General features: G+C 49.5%; 1 protein-coding gene across 1 annotated transcript in view; it reads left to right on the top strand.

Annotated features, from left to right (window-relative positions):
- The window catches only part of TBC1D16 (TBC1 domain family member 16), a 47,620-nt gene extending 41,049 nt beyond the window's left edge, over nucleotides 1-6,571 (top strand). The window contains exon 13 of the mRNA XM_073310200.2: nucleotides 6,404-6,571. The gene's annotated coding sequence lies outside the window, so the exon portion shown is untranslated. The remainder of the gene's footprint in view (nucleotides 1-6,403) is intronic.
- Nucleotides 6,572-15,172: the final 8,601 nt, after the last annotated feature.

The following is a 15,172-nucleotide window of genomic DNA, read 5'->3' as shown; positions in this document are numbered from 1 at the left end:
GGGAAGGGAGAGGACTAAACCCTAAGCAGGCTATACCCCTGATGGGAAGGCTTGGCTGTTCTGAAGCAGCTGGGAATATTCGGCCACACTTGTTGCTCACCTGCCTGAACTGCCTCCAAAGCCCAAGCTAGTGTTGTACACTAGTTATCCCAACTAGGACCGGTTACGAGGCCCACTGCCGTTATGAACGCAGGAGAGCTGCACAATTCCAAGTTTCAGTCTCTATGTAATATGCAAAAAACTTGTGTGCGCTCGGCTGTTGCCCTCATTTTATATATAAGGTTTCGTCTCCTCAGGCAGAGGCTGGTGGGCTGCTCTGCTGTGAAGCAGGGAGTTCTCCAAAGATTCCCAGAAGCTTCAAAGAAATAGTAAAGATTTGACTCTGGCTTCTGTGGATGGGGTGCGGTCAGACCTGATGCTGACCCTTCCCTGAGAGGCACTGCAGAGTCTGGTAGGGCTAGGCAGTTCACCGCAGTGGTCTGGACTGATCCCCCTGGACTTGGGTGCAGGGCCAGTGTTAATGTGGGTGGCAGGCTGTGTCAGACAAGCACCATGTGCCTTGCCCTTCAGCTGTGATTTCAGGAGACCACACTGGCATGTTCATTTAGCTGCAAGTGGTGGAGACTGACTTAACTTCAGTAAATGACGTATGCAGACTAGTGCCAGGGAGCCATCTGCCAGCCCACCAGCTTCCCCAGAGCTAGTGGAGAGTAAGACCCAGCACTAACAAGACTGCTGTTTCCTATTGAGGGAATAGGAACAGAGCACCCCCTGCTGCCTGCATTTCCTAGTACAGCACTCTATGAATGACATGAACCATAGCTGGGCACTTATGCCACGTACAGTTTTAGCCAATGTTCAAAAAGCGTGGGGGTGTCAGCTGGTGTTCTGAGCTGCTAGTGACTGAGTAGCGTGGGCAGGAGCTCCAGATACCTGCCACTTGGGCACAACAAAGGAAAAGCCTGATTTACTCCCTAACACAGTAACCTGAAGCGATCACCGGACACACCTACCAAAAGACCCAGAGCAGGTTTTGCTGCAGGAATTGTTGTTCCCAGCCAATGAAAGGTAATGGGAAGACACAAAGTAGATAATAGTTTTAAATTATAGTTTCCCCTTTCCACCATTAAAAGGCCATTCAGCAGTGGAAATCATTCGGGGTCGTTTGGTTCAAACTCTGATGGAATTTTCCAGCATATGTAAAGAGCTGATTTAAAAAAAAAAAAAACACACACACACACCCCATGCACTTAAGTGACATCTGTGTGTAGGAGCATAATTAAACAAGCAGTGTGTGTTACCTGCCCAAGATCATATCCATGCCTGATGTTACCTGCTGGTCTCATTAACAGATTGAATCTTCAGGTGTCCCTTTACTGCATGTTGTCCACAACTTGACCATTGCTGACAGTTTCTCTTCTTATACTGAAATAGTGAAAAACCCAAGAATACTCAGAGTAGTAAGGAGACTATTACTGAGATGCTAACTTGGGCTGCTTCTTGTTTACCAGGTACTGTAATAACCATATCCTGGATTAACTCGACTCCCGGGTCAAGGTGTTCATTAGCTCTGGCTACCATTATGGTTGAATTCACAGAACACCCATAAACTCTTTCAGTGCAAGATGTGAATTCTGTAGTGATGGGAGGTGTTGCCCTGGCAGAGGTGCTCAGGTTACCGTGTTTGCAGGCAGTATGGGTGGTGGATCGTGAGGGGTGCAGGGACTTGCGTATTACATAGGCTGAAACGTGTAATTGTGCAGCTCTCCTGCATTCGTAGTGGCTCAGTCCCATTTCACTAATGGTAAACAACACCCAGCGTCTGCAGGCGTGGTGCTCAGGTATGCTGTGCTGCTGGCACCATCCCTGCTCTTTCACAATGTTTTGTACAGCTTGAGAACTCCACAGTGCACACAGCTTGACAGAACAGAGAGCACTGTGAGTGGATGGGACAAGGCCAATGCAGGTGACAGTAAGGGCTGGCTGAGGCCAGAGGGCAAGCCGTGTGAGGAGTCCCAGCTCCTGGAGTGCTCAGTCTGGATGAGACATTGAATCCCACGGGTGTAGAGGGGATGAAATAGCCCAATTCGCATGTGTGTTACGTGGACGTTTTAGTCTCTGTGCCACCTGTGGCCTCCAGCTGAATCTGGCTCTCCTGCTAAATGGAGACTTAAGGGATCTCTTTGTAGCAGCCCTGAGTGTGATGCCAAGTTGCTTACAACTGAGAGGCATGGAAGGAGCTGGCTTGTTAACCACCCTGGCAGTGGGGGAGCCCTTAGATTACATTGTGGTGGGGAGTGGCTCTACAAAGAGGCACATTTCTGTTCTGAACGGTGATGAATCTAGCTTCTCCTGCCTGCCTGCCTGCCTGCCTGCCTCTGAAGGGGAGATCCAAAAGCCAAGAAAGCGACACTCACCAGAAGCTAATCTGCAGCAGTACCACACACCTGTTAGGGTTTATATAATAGAGATTGGCGCCACCCCACTGCTGAACTGTCCAGGGAAATATCTGGCATCAGCCCAGTCTTGAACTAGCTTGATCTGCTGGAAATCTCCCATGCTTCTGAACTGGCATGGAACGAGACAGAGCTGAGCTGAATGGAACCCTTTAAAGAAGGAAGATTTGGAGCGTTACCGTGAGCTCAGTGGTTTGAGCATTGGCCTGCTAAACCCAGGGTTGTGAGTTCAATCCTTGAGGGGGCCATTTAGGGATTTGGGGCAAAAAATGGGGATTGGTCCTGCTTTGAGCAGGGGGTTGGACTAGATGACCTCCGAAGGTCCCTTCCAATCCTGATATTCTATGATTCTATGAGAGGCTAGGGAGAGCAGCAATCTAGAAGCTGCTTGGGCAGCAGGTGATGTGCAAGGGATAGGGAGCAATGCTTGTGTGCGTGCTACAGAGTGAAAACAAAGGCATTCTCGGCTAGTAGATTAGATGCTGGGCTGGGAATCAGAACTCCTGGGTTCTTCTGGCTCTGCCACTGACTTGCTGTGTGAATCGCCCAAAATCATTTCCCACCCCTCCTTTGTCACACACTCAGTGCCCTAGGAACGGACATTGCAAAGTATTAAAAGAAACCTTCAAAATCTCTCTTTAAAAACTAAGCAGCAGCTGGGCGCAGGCCCTTGGGATTCGTTCCCATCCCCAGGACTCTTTGCTCTCCTGCTTGCTGGAATCCAGTTGGTATATGTGGCTACTCCCCTATTATTTACCATCCCTGGATCACTTCCCTGTTCCAGGGCATTAGCCACAGTTCAATAGCATAGGCTGCAAGTCAGAAATGGGTCCTGGCAAAGGTAAACATCATAAGCCTCTTTAAACTGTGCCCTGAGCTCACATATCCTCCCCCCTCTTGGTGTGGGAGTGTACTGAAAAGGGAAAGGAAAATTAACCCCCCAGCACTCCTAACAGCAGGAACGTTATGCTTCATAATCCGGGCAGGGAACATGATCTCCCTGCACCTGGAAAGCTAGGTGACTAGCGTGTATGGCACACGTACCTGCCAGTGCTCAGAACGTGCTGTGCCGGCCTGTCCCTCCCCAGCAATGACTGCGCTATGTTGGGTACTGGGAGGCATAGCAAGGTGCTCTGGCACAGCTGGGGGAGGGGCAGCCGAGCCAGCTCGACCCCAGGGCGTGATAGGAAAGATCCGTGAAATGGCTCCATGTAGCTGTAGCATGAAGCACTAACCGCCCTTGCTAGCTGTGGAGTACGGGCAGTATTTAACTGAACCATTGCCGGAGGCTCACAGATTTGAAGTTAGCGTTGGAGAGGGGCAGGGAAAGATTTGTTTGATCTTGTCACGAGGGCTAGTGGTGCTTGCGTTAGGACACAGTTTTATGTTGTTAAAGCGACACCATCTGTCAAGTGACAAATTAACAATTTGAAAGAACAAAGCCCCTCACCCGAGTTATTACCCAGCTCAGAGTTTAAAACGTCACGTCCCTTTCGCCCCTCTTTAGGTTGGCTGATGAATCGCTGCGTGGGCCGTGATAATAGACTAGTCCCTCTGGCTTTGGTTTATGGGCCCTTTCTGGGTTTCATGCACTGCTTGCACATGCTCCAGGGGAAGGTGTAAAGATAAACTACCCATTCTTCATCAGAAACTTTTTAAAATTAAACTTTTGCTCCTAGGTGGTAAAAACCTCATTCAAGTGGGGGTTGGGCGCAGGGAGTTGAGATCTTGGTGCAAGTGCCTTAATGAGCGGCTGCCAAAAGAGGGAGATGGTGAGTGGCTGAAGGCTGCTGAAAACCCTTGGGCTGGAGGGTGAGGCCATTCAAAGAAGGCATTTGACTACTGAGTGCGAGGTTCTTGTGTGAGAATCATTTTGACTGCTGTTCAGGAGGAGGAGTTACGGCAGGAGCGGATTGGGGGCGGCGAGTGCCCTGTGCCATCCAAGTCCCCAGAGAGCTGAGGGGGGCGACTAATAGCCTGGGGAGGACTGTGCTGGGTGTCCATGTGTTGCTGAATCCTGCCTTGCACTGGCTGTGCCACTAGCAATGCAGAGAGCTTCGCTGCCTGGGAACACGCTTGCTGGCTGCACACCCAGACTGGCAGGGCTGCTTGTTTTCTGTCTTGGGCATCCTAGACAAGCTGGCTGGCTACGTACTTGTTTTATTGCTAGGTAGCAAATCTGTAATAAATGACACTCCAGCAGCTCTTACACCTAATAAGGTGCAGCACAGCAGGCTGCTTGCCCGTTGGTTATAATTAGCCAGGGAATCACCTCTTTCCAGCGACGCTTCCAAAGGAGTCCATGGGCCAGTTTGGCCGAGGGCAAGTGGGCATCACTCCTGTTGACATCACTGGGAAGTTGTACCAGCTTGTGCCTGGCTGGCTGTAGTCCCAGGGCTGCGTTTCCAGCCTGAAACCCCGAGAAGAGTTCCCACCTGAATTGCAGTACCTTGTGACCATATTCCATTGCCAGTGGACGGCTGGGTTTCAATGACTCGTACTAAAAGGGTGTGTCCCCACTGGTGGGCTTTGGTGCATAGTCTCCATCTGAGCTGAACTGGGTGCAGAAAAGGGGAACGATCTTATTTGGGGGTCTGATAGCTCCAGCAAAATGAGCACGTCTGAAAATCACCACCTATTCTTGTTGCTCAGTTTGTTCTTCTAGTTAGTGGAGGGAGCAAAGCTCTTTCTAGGCCCAAACTAAGCTGCAGTTGCTGAGGGTCAAGCTGCCTTTGCTCTGAAATCTGTATGAATCGGACACCTGAGATCTGGCCTCCACCAGGCCTCGGTTGCTTCTGAGCCACATTTTCTACAACGTGCCAGATCCGTGCCCTTTGGGGGCAAAGGCTGCAGTTGTCCTCTCTCTCTCTCTCTCCTGTAGGCTGACCTTTTCTAAACAAAATGCAGAGTCCTTTCAGAGTCCCCAGTCTCTGCCCAGATCACTGCTTATTCCTCGTGCCACCGTTTCAGGGAGCTGGCAGCCCTCTTGGTTAGATCTTCCTGTACGCTGGGTGGGAAGCTGAGGCTGCTGACCATTGCTCCCCCAAAGAATGTTGCATTGCTCTTTGTGCTCCCCTCAGACTGGGGCAATCGAAGAGACAAAAACAGTCTGAACAATGAAAATGATTTGAGATATCCATTGAAACACAGACCCCCCCACACAATTCATTGCACACATGCATTCGTTACATAGCTTCAGAAGGGGAACCAGGCTCCTGTGCTCTACATTGCATGGGGCTTCTTTTGTTAAAGTAGTAAGGTCCCAACACAGATCCAGCTTGTAGTGTGGGTGGGGGAGTGAGTCCAGCTGAGATCTTGGTGCACACACCTTACTTGTTAAAACTCTGAGCCAGTCCGTAACCAGGTCCCTGACACCACTGTTCACGGATCGGACTCTAGACTGGCCCTATGTGGTCAAAGTCAATTTTTCTTTTTCAAACATTTCTGTTCTCTAGGGCTAGCCTAGCACCATTCACTTTGCAAACATGTATAGAGTTCATTATAGCAGCACCAACTCCGTAGGAGGGTTATTATGGGATTACAGCTCTGTCCGCCTAAAACAAATGTATGAATGGGTTGAATTCATAGGGGAACCAACAGAAGATTCCACATCAGGGTAACTTCCATTCAGATTAGGTGAAAGAGATTTTTAAAAAGGAAAAACAAACTATATGTGGGGCAGCGGGTGTTTCCTCTTTATGTGAAGGATCACCTCACCCCTCTCTTATACTATGGCAGAAATGCGCTTGGAACAGCAAGCACTGGAGTGTCGGTTGGTTGATATTTCTGGAAGTAAACTTATGAAGGGGTGCCAGACTTACAAAAGGCACATGGCTTAACATGGCTTGTGTGGGATCTCAGCAAGGAAAATGGAATTGGTGTCTGTCTTTCTCTGTTCACTGTGTAGGCAGGTGAAGGCCTTTAAAAAAGATGATTTTCTATTTTAGGACATATCCAGAGACTTCTGCAGTTCCAAATGGCTGCATCCAGCCCCATTACATCAGAGCATGCCCACCCAGGAGCAGGAGGACTGGATTTGCTTGGATGATTGTTTGCTTTTATAAGGAAATATTTGAATAAAGTTGTTATAAAACAAGTCTTACTAATGAAACCAACAGGTTGGTTTGGTTTTGATGTGGGATGCTTTAACATGCTAGGAATTTATCAGTGGTAATTTCTTCTAGGTGACCTGTAAAGCTTTTGTGGAGGGCCAGGGTTTCCAATCCAGGAACAGGATTGATTACACTTGTAAACAAAATACTGGGAAGCTGATGTTTCCTTCACTTGCCCGGGAGCATTCAGTGATACAAAAGGAATAAGCTTAAAATGATAATAGGGAATATTTTTCTAAACAATATCCAGTGAAACTCCCTGCCACAAGATTTTAAGGACAAAAGCTTAGTAAGTTTTTAAAAAAGGACTGAATACTTGTGTGTTCATTGCCCAAGTTACATTAGATAGGGAGAGAGGGGTTTGAAATAGAAGAGAACCCCTCCTACTTAGGGGCCTAAACTAGCTTCTAACTAATGGGGTTAGGAAGGAACTTCCTCCATGGGCAGGCTATTCTGTAATTGCCCACAGCATGGGTGGTTTTCTGGCTTCTTGGAAGCATGTGTTTCCTGGCCACGGTTGGAGAGGATCCGCAACTAGACAGATCCGTACCCTCATCTGATCCAGCAGTGCTAATGGTCCTGAGCAGGGAGTGCTTTGTCTCCCCTCAGATGGATTAGGACATTGCGGATGCCTAAACCAATGCAAGAAAATTCATTCTCCATATCTACAGGTGCTTGCCATGGCCTCCACTGTTTTCATGGGATCCTGAACCCCTCACTTGGCAGGTAAATTAGGGAGCTGAATGAATTTCCCTTTGTTTCTGCAAGTTGTTGCCAGTATTTAAACACTTGAGTTTTGCAGTTTTCCTTTGAGATAACGCATCAATTGGACTCATGGGGAGGGCATATAAAACAGGCTGTTTCCATTTTCCTCCCACAAACCACTGCATTTTGATCCTTTGAAGCAACAGAGTATCTTCTCTAAGACACAGCTCTACTAATGAGCTTTGTTACAAAATTCCTTGTATTGAATCACCTGGGGCTGTCACTGGCTGTGTCATGTGTAAGTGGCAAAACCCGTCACATTGTGTGGGCAGGGGGAACCTGGAACTCAACCCATCCCATTGCTATTTTGGATGCATACCATGTAAACTCTTCTACGTTTTGTGGCACTTGTAGGGCTAGAATTACTCCCCAAAGTACAGCCAACCCCTCCAATAAATGTGCATTTTCAAACAGAATTAACCAAGTGATGGTCCTTGCATGAGGCCTTCTTGACAAAGGGAAAATTCGCTTTTGAAACTCCATGTCTGTGGTTAAACTGAAAAGCTTGAGCTGCCCACTTTCCCTGGGGCCTGTTACTAATCTAATGATGGCAGGTGTGCTCCAAATAGATATTAATGACCACCATGATAAAGCCAATTTAAGCAAATCTAATAAGAAGGACATAGTATAAGTTGGCAGCATTTATAAGCAATTTTTCCTGAATGAAATTAAGGGCAAGAGAAATTCACAAAACCCTCCTGGCCTTCTATCACCGCTGTCAGCAGAGGAATTCCGCAGAGCTCCACGGAGACAGTGTTTAGTCTATAGGATGTGACGTGCACAGCACAACAATCCTTGGCTCTTCCTGCTTTGTGCTGTGTACCAGCAAGAATGACATGGAAATGGAGGCACCATAACGAGAGTGCCCAGTTTTGTCTTTTAGGAGTCATAAACTAGTTCCTCCTCTTTTCCTTGTGCCAAGTACTTTTCTCGGTGGCTCAAGGAGCTGGGGAAAGTCTTGGTGATGATGGGAAAGGCCACAGGAGTTACAGCTGCCGCAAAATAGAGCTGGTGAGACTCCAAAGGTGGCTGTCTTGAACCAAACAAGATGTTCAGCTAGTGAGATTTATTAGGCACTGTAGTGCTTTACAGATATTAACAATCCCTCCCAGGGCTCTTGGGAAGTAGGTATTATTGTTTCCATTGTACAGCAAGAGAAACTGAGGCAAAGAGTCTATGACTTGAGCTAGGATTTAAGGGTCCCTGGCTACCAGGCCTATGCTAGGCCATGTTCCCCTCATGAAAAAGTTGCTTCGTGACAAATGAGTGTCTCCATTTCATGACCGGCACTGGCTTCCTTTGTACATGAAATTCTTGTTTGTGTTTCCACCTTTCAAAGGCCTGCAGGGACCAGGAGGATGGTTTACAAAATAAAATTAGAATATAAAATAAACTGAAACCCATAGATCTTGGTTGTCAAAGTAACTCAGTCGCAAGCTTTATATGTGTTCTCGGTGGGAGTCGATGGCACTGGTTAGACAAATCAGGTTGAAATAACTAAGCTCCATGTCCGAGAGCTGATGGGAAGGAAGGGGTTACACTGAACTCCCCAGTGCCTCATCCAAACTAACTGAGCAGGAGCAGCAAGCAGCTCTTAGCATGCGCCCATAATTACTGCCAGGCTGCACTTTCACCTGTGCGTGCCTCACCTGGCCTTCAGGACGCCGCCCGCTCCCCTCCCCCGGCGACTGAGGAAATGGGATAGTTTCTGCTGTGTGGTGCCTCACTAACTGGCTGAGAATATCAAATCTGTTGTCTTCTGTATTAGGCATAAATAGGATCTGTCTGACAGGTGAACCTTTCTCCACTTGCTTTAAGACGTGCTTGTCCCTGCAGAGCCTAAAAGGAGGGGGAAGGAGTAGGCAGAGGTGCCTGCAATGACTGATTGGACTTTTGGTGCCTTTTATGCAAAAAGGTCTGTGACAGCACCAGTGCTGGGGTTTCTTCTCCAGGCCCCTTTGGAACCCAGATCGTGTTTCTCCTTTCTGGCAGCTAGAGAGATGGGCTGTTTAACCCTGTAGCTTCATGCAAACCCAACTATGGGGCTCCGAGGCCATCCCCTTGCTCAGGGTAAGGTCTGTTCTGACTTTCTCCTCTGCTCTGTACTTGGGTCCGAGTTGCAGTGAGTCCCTTGTGCCCAGCCCTTGCTAACCCTTTGCCAGGGGAACCTGCTAGCTGCCCAGGCCAGTCGTTTGCCCTGCTTGCCAGGTCACTCAGGCAAAAACATTCTCTTCAGGGATAAAAATGGGTTTTATGAGAGTTCCTTGAATTACACCAAACCTTGGCCAACTCTGCGCCCTGTGTTTCCCTCTGTTATTGTGTTAATTGTTGAGTTGGAGGATTCTCCTTATATCAAAACCCTATTCTCAGATTTTGCTTCAATGGAGTTTTTATCAATTTCGTTCTAACACCAGAGCCCCCAGTATGCACAGTAAGAGCCTAATCCAAACCCCACTGAAGTCAACAATGCACTGGGCCTTGTACAAACTGGTCCCTGCCCTGTCTCCCAGTTGAACAGACATTAATAACAAGAGTTTTCTTTCGGCTCTGAGGTCCTGCGGTTCCAACGTAAATGGATCCAAACTGCCTACTGTCTCCTGTCTTCCTTTTCTTTTCTCCTCCTTTCCAGAGGCTGCCATCCCTTCATATGCCCCTGACCTGAACGCAAAGGGACGGGAGGGGAAAAACCTCTCAGGGTATTTTTGAAAATATTTTTCCCCGGTGTTTTTCCTTTTGCTCTTTATAATCTGGCCAAGCATGTCCATTCCAAGGTGAAACATGTTGGATCAGTTAGTGACCTCATGGCTAAATCCAGCCCTTGAGTTTTGTCTTAAGGAACAAAGTGGGGACTGGAGCCACTTAGAAGTCATTAACTGCCCCTCACTTTCTTTTTGTATCTAGCAACACTTTTTTTCCTTTGTGGCAAGCAGAGAATGGGAAGACCTTCTGGCTGGGTTTTAACCCTTTCCTGTCCAATGACTGGTGTATTCGGGTGTCAGAGGCAAGTTGCTACTATGTGTTGGCCGCTGTGCGCCAGGGATTCGCTCTTACAATGATCTTGCCCTCATTGTGTTTGCTCCATCGCTGCTGGTTACTCAGCGGGGTGTGGAAATAGAAGCACTATGCTCTTCTTCTCTTAAATTTATTCCTTGACCCATAAAGCCTGGGGCCCTGTCAGGCTGCTCCATCCTTCCCCCAGTGCAGGTTAACCCCAGGGCTTGCTTCTTTCTAGCCCAGAGCTGGGCGTCGCTTTCCTCAGCCCATGCTCATCCTGCTGAAGAAGGGCCCAGGCTGGCTTTTGGAAGATGTAGCTGGGACACTTGCGTCCCCAAGGATGAGGGAGGGTGGCTGGCTGGTTGCCAGGGCAAAAACTGCAAGAATTATTTTAGTTCATATGCTCAAAAAGCACTGTGGGCCTCAGCATTGTAACTCTTGTTTTCTGACTGTGAAGTGTTAGCCAGGGTGCCAGCAGAGAGAGTGGGAAGTGTCTAGTGAGAGGAAGGCACTTGCAAAGGGGAACATATTCATGGCAGGGTCTGGCATGGAATGGGGACAGACAAGCATGAGAGACACTACTTGGAAAAACGCTGCATTCCTGGAAATCTGTTCATGCCTCTCCACCCCAACTGAGAACCTGTGCACCATTGGATCCAAACCTGCAAGCAAACTCGGATTTCCCCATGCCTGCCTGAACATTTGGAGCCTACTTGGCATATATGGGGTGGGTATGTCTGAGAAGAAAGGGCTCTCAAGGCCCAGCTGATCTTTGCAGTTGATTCTTTGGGACTGTTGTTTTTTTAATCCACCTTTCCTGGGTGTCTAGCTCGCTTGTTGCTGCTGTTGCAATATCTTCCAGCTTCTGAGAGGATCAAGGGTAGCAAAGCAGCATTGCTGTGACACTGTGCAGAACTGTGTTTCTGTTGGAGAGGTGAATTATAGCTAATCACTCACTGCACAAACCACAGAGAGCAAGTGCAGTCTCAGAAACGGTGGTCTGTCAACAGGTGAGAGCCTGGCAGACCCAAAGAGGGCTTATACTCTAAAGCCAGTAACTTTGTAACTGTTCTCCCCTGGACCCTCCCCACCCACCAGCCGTGGAGCCCCCTAGGCCACTGCATGAACAATGAAACACACCATGAACTCTGTCCTTAAATGTGCATCCTTGACAAGGAGGCTGTGAGCATAGATCTGCTTTATTGCCCATGCCCTGTCCCAACCAATACCTCTAAGGACCGGGTGGGTAATACAGTAAAATGTTCAAGGCTGCTAGTGGATGTGTTATTTACTCCTTCTCATAACACAAGAACCAGGGGTCACCAACTGAAATTAATAGGCAGCAGATTTAAAACAAACAGAAGGAAGTATTTCTTCACACAATGCAGAGTCAACCTGTGGAACTCTTTGCCAGAGGATGTTGTGAAGGCCAAGACTATAACAGGGTTCAAAAAAGAACCAGCCCAGTTCCTAGAGGATAGGTCTATCAATGGCTGTTAGCCAGGATGGGCAGGGCTGGTGTCCCTAGCCTCTGTTTGCCAGAAGCTGGGATTGGGCAACAGGGGGTGGATCACTTGATGATTCCCTGTTCTGTTCATTCCTGCTGGGGCACCCGGCATTGGCTACTGTCGGAAAACAGGATATTGGGCTAGATGGACCATTGGTCTGACCCAGTGGGGCCGTTCTTATGTTCTTAATTCCTCTGAGTTTTGGGGGAGCAGCTGTCATTCTGCTGTTGCTGCCTACATAAGATGTTGTCTTCCTTAGGTTTAAGTGTCTTAATGCTTTGCCTATAAATAGCCCTAAGGGTGCCTGTTGCCCCAGTATCTAGATCCCCAAAGCAAGTCTAACACAAAGGAGAAAAAGCCACAGGGATGTAACTGCCGCCTGCTGTGTGCCCAGCCAGCACTGGCCTTCCAGTACCAGGCTCTGGAATAAACAGTGAGCAAAGTTGCTGTCTGCTGTCAAATGTTTCCCTAGGTAACTGGACAGGTGGGGCTGTGTGTGTGCTGCAGCTCAGCACAGGGCAGTACAGACCAATTTGGGTGGGAGGGGCATGAGACACCACAAGCCAAAGGGCTTTTACCCAGGCTGAGGAGCAAAAATAGCTCTGCAATGTGCTCTGGGCTTTTCGTGCTCATTCAGAAAGAGACTCTCTAAACTGGGCATTTACGGGCTGACACTGACCCTGGCAGCCAGCCCCTGAGCTCTTGCCTCCTTTCAACTTACAGGATACTTAAAGTTTAATATGCTTCACCCTTTCACTCCCTCTGCGACCTCAGCATGCGCTACAAGCCCTGAAGCCACTGCTGACTTACAAAGCTGTTGGTTCAACCCTGTGAGAGGGGAAGAAATGTGCTCGCCCTGCCCAACCCAAGCTCCGATGGGCCCCTGTCCCCTAGCAGAGAGGTACTATCACCAGCTAACATGAAGTAGTATCGTCTGACTCCGTCTGTGAGCAGTGGGGCAGGGATGGCCCAAGCAGCCTGCCAATGCTAGGATGACCTTGAGAAAAAGCTGGTCTTGACGTTCCTGCTGTCCCATGTAGACATGGCCTGTGAGTACTCCAATGCCAGCCAGCTAATCTCCCTATTGCCAGTTGGTTCTGGAGAGAGGGTCACTGATGGCAAGGTGGGCATAGCTGTGGTTCATATAAACGTTAGTTCCCTGGGTAGTTTAAATGGCACGGAGGGGGGAGGGAATGAGGCAACAAGTCTCCCTGTTTGCTTCATGTAATGTCCCCCTGTGTTCCAGTGACCAGCTGCTGCCGTAGCTTCTCCTGCCCCCTCCACTAGGGAGGAGTTGATGCTAGTACAGTTCTGGGAGGGGCCGCAAGCTCGTGCTGGAAGCCCTGGGAGCCTTTGGTTGCTTTGTGTGTGGAGGTAGCAGTTTGTCGTGGGAGGGGTGCGCACCTTTGTTCCAGTGTGACCCAGCCTCTTGCTTGTATTTCAGCTAATAGGACAGTGGGGATGAGGAGTGGTAGCTGGCAAGGAGCCAGGATGGAAGTGTTGATGCTGGGCCTCCCAGGGCTTTGACTGGGGCCTGCTCAATGACGCAATGGCAGCTGTGAGTTACAGGTGCTGCACTGTTACTGCTGTCTAATTAAATCAGCAAGTGGGAGGGTTGGTGGGGCACCTACCATTTCCCCTTTCTGTCCTGCTAGGAAATATGTACAGCTTGCACGCCATGACAGGAGGGAGTGGCCTGCCTCGGTGTATGGGTGCTATGTAACAGCACATGGACCCAGACCAGGCCCTAGTCTGTGCAGGGCCATATAAAGTAAAATATAAGGGTGCATCCAACTTCTTCCCCTTCCAAGGGCAGACCCCTGTCCAGCTGCCTGCTAGGCAGCCCTCCCTTCCCCACCCCCACACCCCTATTTCCAACCTTTCAGGGCAGGGGGAAATCCCTCCCCTCTCCTGAGTTCTTGCCACTTCTGCTGATCTTGCCCCTGGCCCGGGCAATGAGAGCACAGAAGCTGCCTCTGCAGGTGCCAGTGGAGGGCAGGTAGAGAATTCACTGCTGGTGTCTGAGTCAGACCTAATGCATTGTTTGGGAGACAGAGACCTCTAGGCGTGCAGGGCTTTAGGGGGGCTTGGGAAGGACAAGGTTAGTCAATTACTGAAAATGCTTTCTCAGAGCAAATCCCCCAATTAACAGCAATTGGTTCAGGGTGAAGCTGGACACCCAGGCAGCAGGCAAGGGTGAGAGTGCTGGGCACTTACACTGTGAGCAAAGCTGTGGGGAACCTGTGTAATGCTGCACCTGGCCAGCAGGGGGAGTCTGTGGGAAACAAATACTAGACTATTTATTTATGTCTCTTTAGATGGGCAGGAGGTGTAAGGGGGGGGCCCCTCTCGCCTCTGCAGCTGCAGGACTCTGTGCACTAGAGGGCCGAGACTCTGCCCACAGCAACCAGACAGAACACACAGCGTGGGCATGTGCTGAGTCCACCCTGCCACCTGCACTGGCCAGGAGGGCTGGGAAGTTCTCAAACTGGCTCCAGCCCCCAGGTCAGGAAACCAAGAGTCCCAGACTCTGGAGAGGGCTTTGTGTTTGCAAGCATTCAGCAGCAACTGGCACCCTGGTAACTGCCCAAACCCAGCCTGGCCTTCAGGCCTTATGCCAGGGGTAGTAAATCTGCCCCATTTCTAGTCACCTTGCATTCCTGCAGTCTGAACCACAGAAGGGCATTTAGCAGGTCTGGCATAGCTGTGGTGATGACTTACTACAGGCTGAGCTCAGGAGGGGCTCCATTCCAGCCAAGACATGTAAGTACCCCAGCTCTGTGCTGGCCCAGACCTGACAGTGGGGCTCTGTGCTGCCAGACAGAGCAGCCCCTGCTGGGCCTCAAGTGGCATTTAATCACTAAGCTGCCAGCTCCTTGCAAAGAGCAATGCTCAAAGGACACTGAGGCTCGTCGGAAGAAGCACTGAGTTGAAGGCAAGGCCCCAGTCTGCCTAGCATAGGGTGACCAGACAGCAAGTGTGAAAAATCAGGACAGGAGGTGGGGGGTAATAGGAGCCTATATAAGAGAAAGACCCAAAAATCGGGACTGTCCCTATAAAATTGGGACATCTGGTCACCCCTAGCCTAGCAGTGGTGGCTGATCAGTATGGGGTCCCCATAACTTTGTTTCCTGGAGGAGGGTGTACTGATGCAGGTGTCCCAGATGAGTGGGACAAAGGAGCTGCTTCCTCAGGCTGGAAAGATAATTCTCTCCCCCAATCCTCTTTACTCCCCACCAACTCCCACTCTCCTCCTTCTGGGCGCCAGCTGCTGCTTGATGAGGTCAAGGAGACAGACACATGCTGCAGGCCTCACTCCTTTGCCCCCTGCCCCATT

The sequence above is a fragment of the Lepidochelys kempii genome, chromosome 14 (genome assembly GCF_965140285.1).
Source record: "Lepidochelys kempii isolate rLepKem1 chromosome 14, rLepKem1.hap1, whole genome shotgun sequence".
In the NCBI taxonomy this organism is placed as follows: domain Eukaryota; kingdom Metazoa; phylum Chordata; order Testudines; family Cheloniidae; genus Lepidochelys; species Lepidochelys kempii.
Note: the sequence above shows the minus strand (reverse complement) of the source record. Positions and strands in the feature narration are given on the sequence as shown.